Below are 6,313 nucleotides of genomic sequence, written 5' to 3' on the forward strand. Positions count from 1 at the left end.
TAATTTTTAAAGAAAGAAAGAAAGAAAGAAAAAAAACATCCCATAGAGTAGGAAAGCAAGATATCAGAGGTCAGGCGGAGAAATTCACTAGGTTCCAGAAAGAATCCACTTTTCATGGCAAAGTCATCTTCTAACTTCTAAGTCCAATGACAGATAATTAACTCAAATTTTCCTATTAGGTTTAATCACTGTTCCGGTGACATCTGCATTAATGAGGGCGGGCGTGGTGGAGAAATAGGATGCCCCAGCAGATGGAGAAAGAAGCCCTCTGATTAGTGAAAGGTAAGGCATGTTTCTCAAATCCTGGGTGGCCAACTTGGGAGAAGCAAACTTGGTGATGTCTCCCGGGAGCACTTCAAGCGTGGGCATGATGATTACCCCACTTCTGTTCTTTCCGATCAATCGGTTGCATTACAGACCATAAGGGAGCTGGTGTAAAGTGGGCCATGATATATTTGATTGGCTGGTAGAGCCACATCCCTGGCACTGCTGGGGGCAGCTGGACAGCTGGTATGGTGTTTGCCCAAGACCATAGCCAGTGCTCTTTGCTGGGGAATGTCCAGGTAGAAGAAGCCAGGAGAATTTGGTGTCACTAAAGCCAAGGAAAGAGACTCTCAGGACAGAAAGACTTGTTTTTGAGAGGTGAGTACCAAGAATATCATTGATGACTATAGCAGGAGTGACATACAGTGCTGGAGGTGACACCCAGATAGCAGTACAGTGGGGCCTTGACTTAAGAGTTTAATTCATTCCGTGACGGAGCTCGTAACTCAAATTACTCGTATGTCAAATCTTAAAGTGAACGAGTGAGACACGTGATGCTGGGCTGATGTGGCGTTCACTGTGACGTTCGCTGCACCAGGTAGCAGTGGGGTATCTGAAGCTGGCTCGTAACCCGAATTTTAGCTCTAAACTCAAAGCAAAAACTTGTTTGTCGGGACACTCGTAAATCAAGGCCCCACTGTAAGTTCCTGGGGCATTGGGAGGTGGTAAAGTAGAGGGAATGTGATGTCATTCATGATATATGAACATGAAAGGAAGGGTAATGGCGTGTGAGGATCCAGGGAAGGTTTAAAAAAAGGAAGGCTTGAGCATGTTTAGTTGCAGGTGAGAAGTACATCTGATAGACCAGAGGTTGAAGCTACAGAGAAGAGATGGATACCTGGATGAGATAATTTCCCATGTTGTTAGGGTGAAACCCAAAAGCCTCACCTTGGTTTGGGAGGCCCTGCCTTTCCTCCCACCTCATCTCCCAGCTGCTCCTGCCCTTGATGTGCTCACGTAGCCTTTGGTCAACTTGTTCCTCAAACACTGAGCTCAGTGAGGCCATGGACCTCTGCCCTGGCAGTTCCTTCTGCCTGGGATGTTTTCCTCTAGCTCGGGTAGGGAACCTGTTTTCTGCCAAGGGTCACTGGATATTTATAACATCATCTGCAGGCCATACAAAAGTATCAGCTTAAAAATTAGCCAGCTATCTTTGGTCAAACATTTAATGAACTCACCCCTAATGCCTCGGCAGGGCCAGACCAAATGATTTCACGGGCCTTGCCAGATGATCCCCAGCCCTGCTCTAGGTAATCGCAAGGCTTACGGCCCTTCTCTCTCTGAGTGTCTGAGAGCTTTCCTTGATCACTTTATTACAACCTCCACCGCCCCCCTTCCTCTAGCCCGTCCTATTTTGCCTCATGTCATTTCTCACCTCCTGACATATTATACCTATTTCTTCATTTTCTATCTCTGTCCATTAAGATGTAAGCGCCAAGACTTTATCTTGCTCACTGATATTACCCTGTTTCTGGATATACGGAGGAAATTTAAATATTTGTTGAACTGAGATATAAAATAATGATATATATAGGGTACCTTATGAATATCTGAGATCACATTTTTGTAGGTGAATTAAAGAACCCCTGGGTCTATAGCAATGATGATGTTCAGTAATAAAAGGAGCGAATTTCTGATACATGCAGCAACACAGGTGAATTTCAAATGCATTGTAAGTGAAATAAGCCAGACTCAACAGGCTACACACTGAATAACTTCAAGATATTCTGGGAATATAACTTCCAGAATATCTTGTTTAGTTATAAGGCCCATATCAAATCAGTGGTTGCCAGGGGCCAGGAATAGGGGTTAGGGTTGACACCAAGGAATTTTGGGGATTGATGGAAATGTTTTATATTTTGATTGTGGTGGTGGTTACATAATTGCATGCACTTACTAAAAATTGTACTAAAAGGGTGAATTTTGCCGTATGTAAATCAGACCGCTGGGCTGGTGTAGCTTGGTGGTTGAGTGTTGACCTATGAACCAGGAAGTCATGGTTCAACTCACGGTCAGGGCATATGCCCGGGGTTGCAGGCTCTATCCCCAGTGTGGGGTGTGCAGGAGGCAGCCAATCAATGATTCTCTCTCATCAGTGATGTTTCTATCTCTCTCCCTTCCTCTCTGAAATCAATCAAAACATATTTTTTAAAAAATCATACCTAAATAAACCTGACTAAAAAATCATGTTCTCATACAGATTTCTGTTGTAGTATTTGGGCATTTTTTGTGAATGTTAGTTAATCATTCATTTTGCCTGGGTGTCATTCCTGCTTACTGCTGCCAATGAATGCCTGTGCCAAGAACTAATTTGTTCTTAGAGTGGGAGAGATTTGTTTAGGTGGAAATCTGTTGTTGATTTCCTTCCCAGCATTTCCCACTCCCTTCTAGGAAGGGAGCGCCTTACGCTGTGTGGTTGGGTAAGGCAGACCCTTGCCCTGTTGCCCCTAGAAGTGGGCAGGTGATCCTAGTCAGGTGAGTCCTTTCTGGCACCTTTCTCCCAAGCTCTTGGGGAAGATGATCTATTTTTGCTGGAGTTAGTAGGATGTAAATGTAAGCCTGATGGTGAATATCTTGCTCACTAAGTGGAGAAAGGACAGATACTCAGAGCCTGGATGTTTGAGCTCCTAGATCCAGCCATACCTGAAGCTAGATTCTAGTATGTAGTCCAGACACCCCAGTGCACATGAATTCCATTTCCCCCCACTTAAGTCATGTCAACTTTGGTGGCTTCCATCAAGCACAGCAGAGCAAATTCTGACTCATACATTGCAAATGAGAAGTTTTTGATCTATGAGGTGATAGGATAGTGAAGATGAGACAGTTAACTAATGAGTTGTTAGAGGAACTTCTCCTAGTTTCCCTGAACCTTCTTATTATGGAAGCAGGAGCAGGGACAGAGAGTTGAGATGGGGATGAGTGAGGGAGAGGGAAGGGTGAGCAGACATGCATGCCCCTGGCCAAAGGGGCTAGGGATGCCAGGGCCCCATCTCCTCCCAGCTGGGGGTCCCTGGCTGGCTGAGGAGGCCTGGAGTCAGCAAGCAGTGGGATTGGAGAGAGGCCAGGATTGGTAGGCCGATCTGAGCTCCTGCCCTCAATTCCTGAGCCTCACTTTTATTTTCATATAACAGGGGTGCTGACTGTCTGCCCGCCTGGAAACAGGCCGTTGGCCAGAGTAGGCATGGCCCTTGCAAATCGGGAAAGACTTGGGATGTTTAGTTCCCTACACAAAGGGGTTCACTCTCTCAGTCTCTCTTGGTTCCTCTTGGTTGACTCCTGGCCGGTGGGACTCTCACACTCCTGCTCGCTTGCATTTGTCCACGGGGACCCCACACAATGGGCTAATGGACAGCCTATTGCTAAACGGGACCTAATTCCAACATGGAAGGGACGCTTTGGACACTGGCTTTGCTTTTAGCTCCACTGACTCCCCAGTTGAGCTTCTTCCAGGACTGAATTAAGGGGAAATAGGGCTTTGGAAACCCAGGGATGTAATTTTACACAAATAAAAAATCACTCATCCTCCGGTGCGAGTCTCAGAAAATTCTTTTTCTTGAGATACTGTAGGGACCCCCACCCTCAGCATCCAGTGGGGAAAGGGAAACCCCACTTCCATCCATAACAGAAGGACTCTGTTTATAGTAAAACGACGAGTCCTCTGTGGGGACCAATCCATTTTTATGAGTGTGATGAAATGTTTTAAAAAATGGGTCTTTTGTTGAGGTCAAGGCAGAAGGCTTAATGGGGGGGTGGGGTGGGTAATTCAGATGTTGCCTTCCCTCTTCCCTACACATACATCCAAAAATATTTACTATCTTAGTATGTTAAAATGTCCTGTTACCTTTGTTCTCTTTAGCCCAGAGCGGGGTAACTGGCCCCACCCCACAGAGCTGGCTTCAGGCAGAGCTGGGCCTGAACTGGGCCCCACACCTGTGCTCGCATGCATTATGCTGCATTGCCTGGGACGTCTCTGTCTCTTCTCCCTGCGTCCAAACCCTCCCTGTAGGCATCTGGTGCCTGGGTGGCGAGTGGTTTTACACCAGTCATTCTACTAGAAAGCAACATCTGTTTGAAAGCTGTGTTACAGGTTTTTCCAGAATTTCCAGTGTCTTAGAATCCACCTGCTCCCCTTGCCCCCAGCAATTACCATTGCATTTCCCAGTCTGCAGCTTCCTTTGTGCCATGCAGTCAACGGGCCAAAGGGACCTTCCACTAGGGGATTTGGTTCCTTGGGTCTGGAACGGGCCAGCTGGAGCCCTTCCGCTGACCTTGGGCCCAGTCTCCCCAAGAGAGCTCCTTTTCCACTCTGGTTTCTGAGAAGTAGCAGCAGGTCAGTTAGGACGGGGATTCTTTCCCTCTCTCAAAGGTTCTTTCATTTAAATATGTTCATATTTTTTTTCTCTCCCACGGCTCCTTTTCCTGAGAGAATGATGTTAGAGGCTTCTGTTGCTAAATTTAGCTCTTGCTGACGCACTGGCCCTCTTGCCTGCAGTCTCCTCGTGTCTCTGCTTCTCTGAGCCTCGCTTTTTTGCTGGTAGATGAACACCATCGCATCCTACATAATATTTAGCCTTGCGTCGTTTCCAGATGGAAACTGCGTTTCTGTATTTTCGTAGCCGTGTTCTCTGCGTGAATGGCCTGTCATGGAGCTGGGGGCCAGCAGCCGGCAGGGCAGGGAGGGGGCTGGCAGCCAGCCTGTGACAGGCAAAGATTCACAGGGTGGAGGTGAGAAACCAATGCAGTCATTGTCATAAGTTTGCTTGTACGAAGCAGGAGAAGGAGGTGGCTCTCAGAGACCTGGGGATGGTATTGGGACATAAATGGAAATTTCTCAGGAAAGAGAGGCCCTCCTACTCGAAGCAAGCTTTCCTATTGTTAAAGAAGGAGTTATTCACCCTGGCCGGTGGCGCTCAATGGTAAGAGTGTCGGCCCCACACTGAAGGGTCTCGGATTCGAGTCCCAATCAGGGTCATGTACCTGGATTGCAGGTTCTATTCCCGGCCCTGCTCAGGGCACATGTCTCTCACATTGATGTTCCTCTCGTTAGGATTAACAACAAGAAACAAACAAACAACAAGTCGTTATTCTAACACTTATTAAAGTGATAAAAAAGATTTTATTCAGGGCGGTTGCAATAGAAGAGAGAGATGGAGCTCAACTCTGAATACAAGGACTGGCAGGGATTTATCACCAAGGAACAGAGTGAGGGGCTCAGTGGATGGAAAATTGCCAAGAGCAGACAGCAAAGGTAGAGGGAGTCTTGCTCAACTGACCGAATAGGATTCCTGCTAGGACATGGCGATGTGGACCTGGCGAGGAAGGCCCAGGCCAAGGTCTAGTTGAGGAGAAGGCTCAGGGCTCAGAGAAGCCGAACTAGAGTTTGGCCAAGGAGAGGGTCTTTGTTAGTCCCCCATCTTGTTCAGGGACAGAAGAGGCGTTCTTCTTTCCTCTGAACCACACAGGTTTAGTTCTCGTTCCGTTCTCAGCCTTTTGCTCACTAAGGGCCAACTGAACCATCTGTTGGACTCGGTAGGAGAGGATATTGGCTGGATGGTGTGAACTACCGGGCGTTCAGATGAGAGGATTCATGATCTGCTGTGGCGATGAGTTCTTTGAAGTTTCAAGTCACCCAGCTTCTGCTTGCAGGGCTTCTTTAGATGTTGGAGGCGGGTCAGCTACAGCCAACCTGGAGCCCCGATCAGGCCCTGGGCGGTCAGCTTGTAGTTCCCCGTGAAGCCACGTCAGGAGGTGGGAGGACAACTGGAAAGCGGAAGGACTGAGAACACGTGCAAGATGGCAGATCCAGTCCAACTTACTGATAGGCGACAACTTAAAAAAAATGACTAAGAGGTGAAAAATGGCTCAGTGGCAACGAAGAGGGTCAGAATTTGATAACCCACACGTGTGTGCTATAGTTGTCTGTTGAAACATAAAATTTCTTTCTACCGTGTCCAGCCCTGGTCGTTGGGTGGGTGTGTTGCTATGTCGG

The sequence above is a fragment of the Myotis daubentonii genome, chromosome 5, assembly GCF_963259705.1.
Source record: "Myotis daubentonii chromosome 5, mMyoDau2.1, whole genome shotgun sequence".
NCBI classification, from domain to species: domain Eukaryota; kingdom Metazoa; phylum Chordata; class Mammalia; order Chiroptera; family Vespertilionidae; genus Myotis; species Myotis daubentonii.